The sequence below is a fragment of the Pan troglodytes genome, chromosome 2, assembly GCF_028858775.2.
Source record: "Pan troglodytes isolate AG18354 chromosome 2, NHGRI_mPanTro3-v2.0_pri, whole genome shotgun sequence".
In the NCBI taxonomy this organism is placed as follows: Eukaryota; Metazoa; Chordata; class Mammalia; order Primates; family Hominidae; genus Pan; species Pan troglodytes.
The window spans coordinates 142,760,321-142,772,102 of NC_086015.1; positions in this window are offsets into that span (position 1 = coordinate 142,760,321).

Consider the following 11,782-nt stretch of genomic DNA (forward strand, 5'->3'; position numbering starts at 1 on the left):
TGAGCCAGTGGTGAGGTATGAGGGAGGATTTTTTTTTAATCTCTTACCTTGAGCAGTTTTTCTCAAGTACTTGGTGTACTTGGGCCTTGAGGGCTTAAGACTTATCAGAAAATTTATTCGATTTGGTGTTTTCACTTTGGTTTAACTCTTAAAATGTATTTTTGGCCAGTAGTAAATTTGAAAAAGGTATGAATTATATACATTTACAGCCTTCCCCACCTCCTGCCTTTTAAGGAAGATGGTAGTTTTGTGTATTTTACCCCGCACCCCCTTATTGAGCTAATCAGGAGCAATGGGTGATGGTGAGAATTGCAGGTGGTCCTGTAGGTGAATAGAGGAAGAGCAGGTAGTTAGCCTTGGAAGAAAAGGGGAGATGGGAAAGGGTGAGGGATGGGAGGGTGAGATGAGATGGGAGTTCTTGCACAGAGTTAGACTTTGCAAAAGTAATTGTTATGACTATTTATGGGTTTTGTGCTGATTGTAGAATCCTGGGTAAGATAAAACTCCATTGGGTCTTCATTTTCAGAAAAGCATGAGGTTTAGAGAGGTTTTATAACTTGCTCAAGGACACATGGGTAGAGTGGCAGGGCCGGGGACTCAGTTTGTGCCTGGCTTTGTCTGATCCTAAAGCCCAATGTCTTAACTACCTATTGTTTCTGGAATGAAGCAGAGATCCATGGGATCCTGGCCTGCTGGACCTGATAAATGAGCCTGCAGAAGGAAATCCCAGAGAGAAAATAAGTCTCCCAAGTCATCATCAATATGGGAGTAGAACTTGAATCCCCAAGTGAAATGAAAGCACAGGGCATACATTCTAAACAGAAAAATCTATAAACAGTTAAAGATTAATGCACCTTAGTGAGGCTCTGGCCAGATTTAAAAAGAACAAATCTTGCCATAGCAATGTTTTTATGTTCTTGGGGCAGAATTATACAATGAAGAGATGAAAGGGGAGCAGCTGGTCAAACACGCATTGATTTCCAGGAAGCCTGGGATCAAGTCCTCTAAGGCCCTCCCTGTGAGTGAATCCAGATCAGGGCTCATGCTGACCCATGACTAAGCGGGGCGGCCTCGAGCAGTGTGCCAAAGTCACCCCTTCAGGGTTAGCCTCAAGGCCTCAGTATCTGTCTTGTCTCCTCAGAAGCAGCAGAGGATAAACACGATGTTTAGGCAGCTTGTGGAGAGTCTGTACTTCCAAAAAGATAAGAAATAGGCCAGGAGCACATTGATTCAAGAACAGAGAACACATTCCCAGTAGCATTATAATAATATTTATGAAGCCCCAGTGCCTCTGGAGAGATAGAGTCCAGTGCAATGAACAGAGCTGGGTTTTAGAGTCAGCCTGGTGTTGAGTCCCAGGCCCCACCATTCTCTAGTTGAGTGGTCTTGGGTCAGTCAGTCACATAATGTCTCTGAGCCATCATCCTCACAGGGTTGTTTTGAGGAGTCAGTTTCCTTCTCTTCCTTGTCCCTGCAGGTCCTCCACTATCCAGCCCCAACATCTTTTCCCAGCCATATGCCCACTTCCCTTTTCATTACCATCTTGTGCTGGTGGCTTTGTCTTCTGTGCCCTCACAGTCCAGTCTTAGATTCCCTTCCTGTAGATCCCCTGGCCCAAATATTCTCCATCTTCTCTTTATCCTCCACTCACCAAGGTCCTTGTGTTCCAACTCCACCATGCTCTCCACTCTGAATCTGGAGAACCCTGGGCTCTCCCAGAGGTGCTGCTTATACTGCCTTGGGTGGACAGAGATTTTTCTCATGCATGAGTGCTTGTTCACACCTGCTTCAGCTCCTTCACCCAGACTGTCAATGCTTTGTGGCTAGTGACTGTCTTAAATTCCTTCTGTATTCCTTGAAGCACCTGGTCAAGAGCTGGACACACAGTAACATGAACTTAAAAGAACTAGAGGAAGGTGCCAAAGCTGTGGGCTTATGAATCCTTTCAGCAAACACTTCTGGGCACCTTCTGGGTGCCTGAAACTGGGCTAGATGCTGAGGGCAGTGCCATGAGTGAGACACAATCCTGAGGAAGTCAAAGTCCAGTGGGAGACAGAAATGTAACAAGTAGAGGATTGTAAAATGTGCTTCAAGGTTAAGATGGTGGTTGATGGCATAGGAAAGCTGGTATCTTCAGGGAAAGTGGAATAACCAAATGTGGCTCAGCATGGCAAATGGGGAACAGTGGGGTGCAGGAGGGATGAGATGGTCCAATACACTGGGAGAAAATATTGGAGAGACAGGCGGGGCCAGGCCATGGAGAGCCTTACAGGTGATATCGAGCTACTTGGGTTCCATCCTGTAGAAAACAGGGAGCCACTGAAAAGGTTTAAGCACAGGAGTGTCACTACAAGAGAAAGGAGAAGAGGAGAGAAATGTGGTTATGGAAACAAAGTTATATAAGTGAGCTTCTGTGGCAAGCCAGCCAGCACAGCAGGAATGGAGCATACCGTAGGGGTGCAGTGGGTGGGGAGGGGAGGGTTCTGCCTGCCACGAGATGGCCAGGGCTAATACAATGACAGGCACAGCTGTCTTGTTCTTGTGCCGCCATGCTCCAGGGCTATAGGGATGAGAGTGGGGTGTGAAGATCGCCTTCCCACCCAGCCACAAATCCACCTTCTATCACAACAACCTCCTTCTATCTACCCACATAATACACCTCCACGGGAATTGTCCCACCGCCTACCCATTCACCTATCTACACACTCACTCGTTCATATAGAGCATTGCACGTATAACTATCCTTCTGTCCTTCCTTCCAACTGTCCATCCATCTTTATTTTAAAACAGATATTTTCACTTTAGTGCACGATTGAGAATCACAAGGGATGCAGAGAAATGCTCGAGGCCTGCGTAGATTACAGAAGTGGCCATAAATCACAAATGCTTTGCAGCTCCTCTCATCAAGAGATGGGGTACATTTTCCCACCCCTTGAATTTGGGCTGGCCTCATGACTTGCTTTGACCAGTAGAATTTGTGGTGGAAGCAATTAGTTGTTATCGGTTCTGGGCATAACATCCAGAGGCCTTGCAGCTTCTGTTCTCAGACACTTGGGACACTACTACCTGCTTCCAGGTGAACACATCTGGCTGGTCTGATGGGTGATAGACACATGGCTCAGCCACCCACATTATCTCAGACAACCACCGGTCACCACTGTGCATGTAAGTGAGCCCAGGCAAGATCAGCTGATCTTTGCCCAGAGGTACCAGCTAACTGTTAGACTCATGAAAAATAATAAATGGTTCTGATTTTAGATCACTTAATTTTGGAGTGGTTCATTACACAGCAAAAGGTAATGACTCAAGGGAGTAGCATATTCAAAATCCTGCCCATCTTAAAATAATTGTATCTGCACATAGGCTCCTGGGGCCCTTGACAAAGTACTTGCCTTTATTTTCCTTGGCAGACCAAATAGTGGATGTGGAGGGGCCCCAGGCAAGACACAGGAGCACTGGAATACATTGTGATGAGCATAAAAGAAAGGTTCAGAAATTTTTCTTCGTAAATCCTGATGAAGACCATGATGAGGATGATCCCAGCCACTGTTTGCGTGGTCACCATGTAGCAAATATGTTGCATATATTATCTAATTTAATCCTTGAACCACAGCATGGGATAGGTGTTCTTATCACTCTTTTACAGATGCAAATAATGAAATTTGGAGAGAGTAAGTAATTGGCTGAATACCGCATACATAGTTCCAAGTCAAAAAATCTTAATTCTAACCCAGTTCTGTGTGATTCTAAAGCCCACACTGTTTTCTGTTATTGCCACACTGTGGAGTCATTATTTGGGTAGCCTCCTTGGCGGTGTGGGATAGGGTGTGATTTTTGTTGAATTCACACCTTTCAGTTGGTTATTTCTCAGTCTAGGGTCCACCTGAGGAACTAAGAAAACCGTTTTGTTTGGGCCTCTGGATGTCTGGGCAACCACAGTGTACCTGAGGGCAGGAGAAGCACAGAAAGGGGCTCAGGGAGGACCGGGGTGATGAAGCCAGAACACAGTTGGTTAACTTAGAGCTTAGGGTTGGGTCAAGATGCCCGGTGTGCTACTGAGAATTGATGCAGTGGTCTGGAGACCTGAGAGTCCAACTCAGACTTGTTCTGGAAATCTGCCTGCACCCCATTTCATTCCAATCTTTCCAGGTCAGGCAATGTAAATGGATTTCTCCTCATGGACTCTCTGACATTCCCTGATTCAGAGGCAGAGAACCCCCATATCGCCTCAGTTATCTAATACAGAGTGACACCAATATAAGCCGTGAGGTCAGAGGAGGGGGACCAGAGTTAGGAGGGGGAGCTTTCTGGAAGACACGGGGCTCGAGGGGGTCCCAAAGACAGAGTAGTACTAAGAGGGGATAGGAGGAGAGGGGAGTGCATTCCAGATCAGAGAAATGGTATGGGCAAATATTGTGAGGTGGGAAGCCAGTGATTTATTACAGCAACAGAGAAGATCTCAAGATGTTCAGGGGAGAGGGTTCATGGATAAACAACTAGAGAACACAGGAGCAAAAGGAAGTGATGAGATTCAGAGGCTCAAAGGTCGACCAAGAAGCCAGGCGTTTTTCTCGAGATGATGAGAGGCTATTGAATGCTTTTGACACCCGAGTGACTGCGGCACAATTTGAAGATATTTTGGGAGGAATTATCTTGGGAGGGGGTGAAGGGCAGATGCGCTCCATCCCCTAGGAGCTCTGCAGAGGTTCATCAGAGGCCAAGCTGTCTGCTGCTGCCAGGGCACGCCTACCTGCATGTCTTCCTTCTCTCAATTCTCAGTGTCTCCTAAACAGAGACCATTTGCCTCAGAGTCCTGGGGTGTTGTTAAAGCCCAGATTCCTGGGCCTACTCCAGGTTACTGAATCAGAGTCTGGATGGGCCCAGCAGATGGCATCTTTACCAAGCTCTGTAGGTGAGTCTTATGCTCTCTGCATGTTGGGAACCTGAGCCCAGATATCTTTATAGCTCAGTTGCCCTGGCCACTTCCCTGTGCTCTGACCCTGGCAATCTGGGGCAATCTGAGGCCCAGGGCCTTGGCCTTCCTGTCTCTATTAGCAGGAGCTCAGTAGATGTCCATTAGTCATAACTGAGATGGCAGAGGACACCATGGGCCTGAAAACATTTGTGAAGGCTGGGGAGAATTTTCTGAAATAATCTCCATGGCTGGCACGGTGTTGACATAGATGTGAATGTCTGGGCTTTGTCTGGCTGTTCCAGAAAAACAGTATTGCTCATCACAGCAACCATCACCATTGTCCACTTCTGGCCTGCTGATGGTAGGCTTTCCAGCCAGGCTGTGGTCTTATTTCACCCATTCATTCACTCAGGGTTTGAGTTACTTTCCCTCCTTCCTCCCTCCCTCCCTCACTTCCTTTCTTCCATCATCCCCCTACCCTTCTTTCTATTTAAGATGCAAGGAACAGAAACAGATTCTGGAGAACTTAAGAAATAAGAAAATTTATTAGATGGATTATCAAGCAGTAAACAACATTTTTGGGAGGAAAATAAGAAAAACAAGTGTGACCTCATACTGGGTTCTGGTTAGAACACAGCCACTAGAACGAACTCCAGTCTGTTGCTGTACTTCAGATTTAAAATCTGGGAATGAGCATGCAGCAATGCTCCACCAGATGAGGAAGAAAAGCTGTTAAAAGGAACTCAGGATGTTGTTAGGAAGGGGGAGTGGATGCCAGGCCTTCACCAGACTATCCAGAAGCCATTCCATGGGGTATTTGGTCTGCATACTGTGAGACACTGAGCTGGTTCCAACACAGCCCCTGCTGTCACCAGGTACACAGTCAGGCCAAGGAGACAGCCACGGAAATGGGACAACCAGGATGAGTGGAGATGTGACTGGGGATGTACAGGGGCTCGGGAGCACAGAGGAGAGGCTCTCCTCCAGCTTTGATGGGAATGAGGTGCAGGGTACTGGTTAGGGAAGACAGGTCTCTGGAAGAGATGACACCTTGAGATGAGATGAAAATCCACACAATCCTCACAAGCATCCATTTGTACAAATTTGCCACCCTTTTTCCAAGAAGCCAGTTGAATTTTGGAGACAAGGTTCTGGGGCTGCAGAGGATTGGGCCCTCATGCCTGGCTCGATGCTCCCAGTTCTGAGCTCAGTGCGCCTCTTGGGCAGGAGTTTCCTGGTTCCTCTGCAGAATCGGGCTGAAGGTGGTGGCTCCCCAGCCAGCTTCAATCCCTTTCCTCTGCCCTCCCCTGTGGAAGTCAGGCTCATCCAGGCCCAGCTTCTGCCCAACCAGCCAGGCTCAGGTCCTGGATGCCCACAGTGGAAGGAGAACAGTGAAGAGTGGCTGACATGTAGGTGCCATCCCCGCCAGCTTTCCTTTCTCCCTCCAGTGGTGTGGTTTGGCCACCAGCATGCCATCCTAGTCTACTGCCTCTAGCAAAACAGGAGTAAGAGGATATATGCACAAAATGCCAGGTTACTTGGGTTACTTTGTGATTTAAGGGGCACTTACTCAACTGTTTGGGGTGCCTATCATTTCCTTCTTCCTACTTACTCTTCCCCTTTACAGAAATGTCACTGCCACAGTTTGAAGAAGAAACATATGGCCCCGACCTGCCAGTCATGGCCACATGGGCAAGGATGAACAAGTCCATTCAGGGACAGCGCATGTCTCTGGGAATTTGGAATCATGACACTGAGATGAGGGGTGAAGGGGGAGGGTCATCTGGCCATAGATGTTAAGGCTGCTGGATAGGGAGAGAGAAGAAGAGAGAAGAAGAGAAAGAGAGAAGATAGGGAAGAGAGAGAAGGAGGGAGAGAGAGGGAGAGAAAAGGAGAGAGAAAGAAGAGAGAGAGGAGGAAGGAGAGAGAGAGGAAGAAAGAGATGGACAGAGGGAAGAAGAGGGAGAAAGAGGGGAAGAGGAGGGAGAGAGGGAAGGACAGGGAGAGAGAAGGGAGAGAGAAAGGAAGAGGAGGAGGAGGGAGAGAGAGAGGGGAGAGGAGGGAACTTCAATTTCTTCTTTTTTTCCCAGTTCTCCTGAAACCTATCATATGTCCTGTCATTGGGTCCTTCCATTCTTGACATTCTTATGATACCTGATGCTCCCACCTCCTTTATTTAGGCAGTTTGAAGAGTTCCTTTTTGCCAATAATTAAAAATAATCCTTGACTTAGGCACCCAGCAAATGCTAGGAACAATGTTTGCCCGTGAATTGCTATCTCTTTGTGGCAAATAAATTCCTGAAATTCTTCATCATAGATTATCTGTTGAAATAAATAAATGGATTTTGCTTATGTTTGTCTCAAAGATAATGAAGGAGATTCTCTGGAAAGGAATAAGGAAATGAGAATTTTAGCAGCTCTATGGGATTCTGCTTTTAATTTTTTTAAAAACCAACTTACTTAAAATCTACTGTCTACAATCTGGTAACATCTATTAGAATAAAATGTACACATACCATTTAACATAGCAATAAACACTGCTGGGAATCTATCCAACAAAAGCACTGGCTTCTAAGGGTTTATGCATAAGAGTGTTTATTGCAGCATTGTTTGTAGCAGGAAGAAAAAAACTAGAAAAAAACTTTAGACAGTAACTTACTAAACTGTTCTTCTAAATATTGTGTTGCACATACTATCAAGTATATGTGTATAAAAAGGGGTTCTTCCCAGGAGGCAGAGGTTGCAGTGAGCCAAGATCGCGCCACTGCACTCCAGCCTGGGTGACAGAGTGAGACTCCATTAAAAAAAAAAAAGGTGGGGGTTCTTTGTGAAAACATGCCTCAGAAACACTGGTTTACACAAAGTTAAACAGGTTTGTTTATCATGGGCTTCTCAGAACATTTCAGATGATTATTCAGACATTATTTTATGAAATATTTATTGAGCACCCACTATGAGCCAGAAGCTGTACTTAGGAGAAGAGTCAATAGTTTCAGGAGTGATGAGTGTCCCCAAGGAGAAGGGCAGGGAGCTAGGACTGCAGTGGGCAGAGCCAGAGAGGCTTCCTGCGAGACGTGACTTGAGGTAGAGAGTTGAAGAAGACTCTGAGTTACTCCAAGGAAGTGGAGAAGCAAGAAAGCGTGCCAGGCAGAGGGAACAGCACCTGCTGGAGCACTCATGGGAAAGAGGGTGGGGTGAGAAACTGGAGAAAGCCCCATGGATGAAGCAGAAAGAGCTGCAGGGGGGAGGCGGCCACCCCATGAGGAGCTGGGTTTTCACTTCAAATGCAAGCAGGAGAAACTCAGGGGAATTTTTCTTTTAAACACCTTAATTAAGGTGTCATTTAAATAACACAATATCTACCCATTTTATGGGCACAGTTTGATGAGCCTTAGTAAATGTACACAGTTGTGCAACTATCATCACAATCTAGTTTTAGAACATTTTTATCACCCCCAAAATTTTCTTGTGCCCACTTGCTGTCAATGCCATTCCCAGGCACTGACCTGCTTTTGCTTCTATAGTTTTGCCTTTTCTAGAAATTTCATGTGAATGGAATCATTTAATATGTATCTTCTGTGTCTGGTTTCTTTCACTTAGCTCATTTTGAGGTTCATCCATGTTGTTGCAGGCATCACTAGTCCTTTGTAAAATTGCTGAACAGTATCCCATCGCATGGATATAATACATTTGTTTACATATTTGTCAGTTGAGGGGCACCTGAATTGCTTCCTGTGTTTACTATAGTGAATTATGGTGCTACAGATGTTTGCCTATAAGTCTGAGTGGACATATGCTTTTATCTCCTTTTAATAGACATCTAAGAGTGGATGCTAGATTGATTTGAACTATTTTAGTGGGCATAAAATGGTATCTCGGTGTGGTTCTGGTTTGTATTTCTCTAATGACTAATGGTGTTGAGCACCTTTTCATGTGCTAATTATATTCATCTATGTTATCTTCTTTGGTGAAACATCTTGTTTGGGGACTTGCTTGAGGGACTCACAGACCTCAGAGGCAGTTGCATCCATGCAATGGTTACCATAGTGAAACACCACACAACAGGAGGAAAGGCACATAAGGTAGAGTCTGGAGGTGTCCAGGTGCAGGCTTTTAAAGTTCTGTCTTCTGGGGTGGGGTTTGCGCTGAACATGCTTCTCTCCCCAGCAGTGAAATGCAGCAACAGTGCATGCTGTTTCTGCCTGGGGGCCTTGCTTGAGACTCGACATCCAGAGTTTTTTGTGGCCTAGTGATGTAGGCACTCTTCTGCCACACAACCAATGGTGATTACTGAAATTCCAAACTCCTAGGAGAAAAGCAGGTGTGCACCATAAATCATACTGTTTGTACAAACAGTTTAGGCAAGCTGGTAGTGTAGGATTCAGTGCCCTGGGAAGGCAAAACAGCCTTATCAGCTGGAAACATAGGTAACATTCCAAAAGCCAGGTTCTCAGATGCCAGGCAAAGGCCAGCTCCACAGGCAGACCCTTCTACAGAGCAACATCAGGCCTGCTGTGTTCCCATCTCCCGCACATGTCTAGTCAAATCTTTTGGTCATTTTTTAATTGAGTCGTTAGTCTTCTTATTTTTGTCATCAGAGTTCTTTAGATATCCTGAATTTAAATTGTTTATTAGATATACATTTTGCAATTTTTTCCCTAGTCTGTGGCTTTTCATTTTCTTAATGTCCCTCAGAAGGAGTTTGGGAAGGGAAGTAATATGACCAGATTTGCACACACATACAGCTGCCCTACCTGCTATGTGGAGAATGGACTGGAGGGGTCAGGACTGGATTGGGGCATCCTGTTAGGAGGCTGTTGGGTGATCCAAGTGAGAGATGATGGCAGTTTGGATGGAGAAGCAACAGAAGGGATGGAGAAAAGCAGCTCCATACAGGGGGTGTATAGAAGGTAGGACTGAGAGGGCATGCACTCCACACATTATAGATTTTCAACAGGGGAACAGAAAGGAGGCCTCCCCAAACTCATGCACAGCACACATTATTATTATTCTTTCTAGCAGTGAAACTCCATTCATTTGTGGGATTTACATATTTGATAATTTGGAAATGTAGGACAAGATGAATTTGAAGATTCCCTCTAGTCCTCATAGTCTGTGGTGCCATGAACAATCCTCTATGAGGTTATTTCAACAATACTAAAATACTCTGAGGCGTGTGCCTAGATGCATTATTACAGATTGTTTATTAGTCACATATGTATATCTATAATGCCAATTTTTGATCCAGGAAAATAACTTCATGACTGAAACTGAACACAATCTATGCATGAAGATCCTTGCAGAAAGGGAGGGCAGAAATACTGTTAGCCTAGAAAGTGTGAGGATGGGGATAAGGAAATTCATATTCATGTATTAACCCAATTACCAAATGTACCTTGCAAATCTGGAGCGCTGTTGGTTTAACATGGGATTTCACATCATTCCGTCCCAAGTGACACAGACAGTATTATAAATGAAAAATCCTTTCCTCAGGCTAGGATACAGAGCTCCTCTCATTTGGGCAGTACATGCTATCACAGGAGAACCTTTATTTAAGGCTGGAAATTCTATTTACTCAGGAGCCCAAACCACTGTTTTTCTGTTCTTGCAAAATAAACAAAACACCCTGGCAAAGCAGATGCAGAAAAGACCCGAGGGAACGGAAAGGAATGTAGAATCAGGTATGCAGGTCAGTGTCAACACAATAAATCAGGAGCACAGCAGTGATACATATTTCTCTTCTGATGCTAAAAAAAGGAGGCTACATGAATCAATGAGATAAAGTGAGAGTACAGAAATTAAGATATATAATGTTTTATTTATATATGTATTTAATGAAGTAGGTTTTGTTGTTTTATTTTAGAAAGAGACAACATAAAGGCTCAGAAATGGATGTTTTGCCTGGTAGGGGCTGCATGATGCACACATGGATCAGGGAGATGATGACATCACCTCCAGACTGGTTGGACTTGGTGCCCTGAGCCTATGGAAAGCCTGGACAGGGGCATGGGGGCTTCAGACACCTGCTGTCAGGTGCATGATGCAATAAGGTACCCCTTCTCCAGGAAGTGATGATGAATCCAGCTCAGCATGCTGCACATTTTGGCCTCTTCTTCCTCAAGGCCTTTGCATGTGATGTTCCCTCTTCCTGAAAGCCAGCTGCCTCCACCCATCCCCAGATCTTGTGAACTCACCCTTCAGGTCCCAAATACATTGTCACTTCCCTTCTGTCTACACTGTCATCAGGGCAAATGGCAAATCCATTTTGTAGAGTCAAAACCTTGTATAATTTTGAAGGCCCTTTTCCAGAAATAAGAATAAAAATTATTGATTTGAAATTAGAGATCCATATAATTAGGGCCCTTTCTGGGACCCTGGAAACAAAGATTCTCTGCCCCTGGGGAGCTTCCAGTCTGGCTAGACATGCACTGGATCCAAAGAAGGCTGGGTAGGCTGAAGTCAGACGCACTCAGAGTCTTAGAAAACCAGAACTAGAAGATAATTTAGAGGTGTCTGATTAAACCTCCCATTTTAGAGGCAGGGAAATGGAGGCTCACAGTGGGGGAAGGGAGTTAGTCAAAGTCACACAGCTTGCTGTGGCAGCTTTTGGACAAGGCTGTCTGATTCCTATCCCCCTGGATTCTCAGGGTCCTTAGGGACCTCTTGGAGTGCAGAGTTCATTTAGGGTGAGGAATGGCTGGCAGCTTCAGTGGTTGCAGGGATCAAAATCTGCTCCCCACCCTGACCTTGCTGGATCCAGAAAATCCTGATTTCCTACTTCACTTCATGACACATATGCAAACACTGAGATGTTTTGCGGGGGGAGAAAATAGATTCTTCCTAACGGGCCCTTTGTTTTTCTGCATG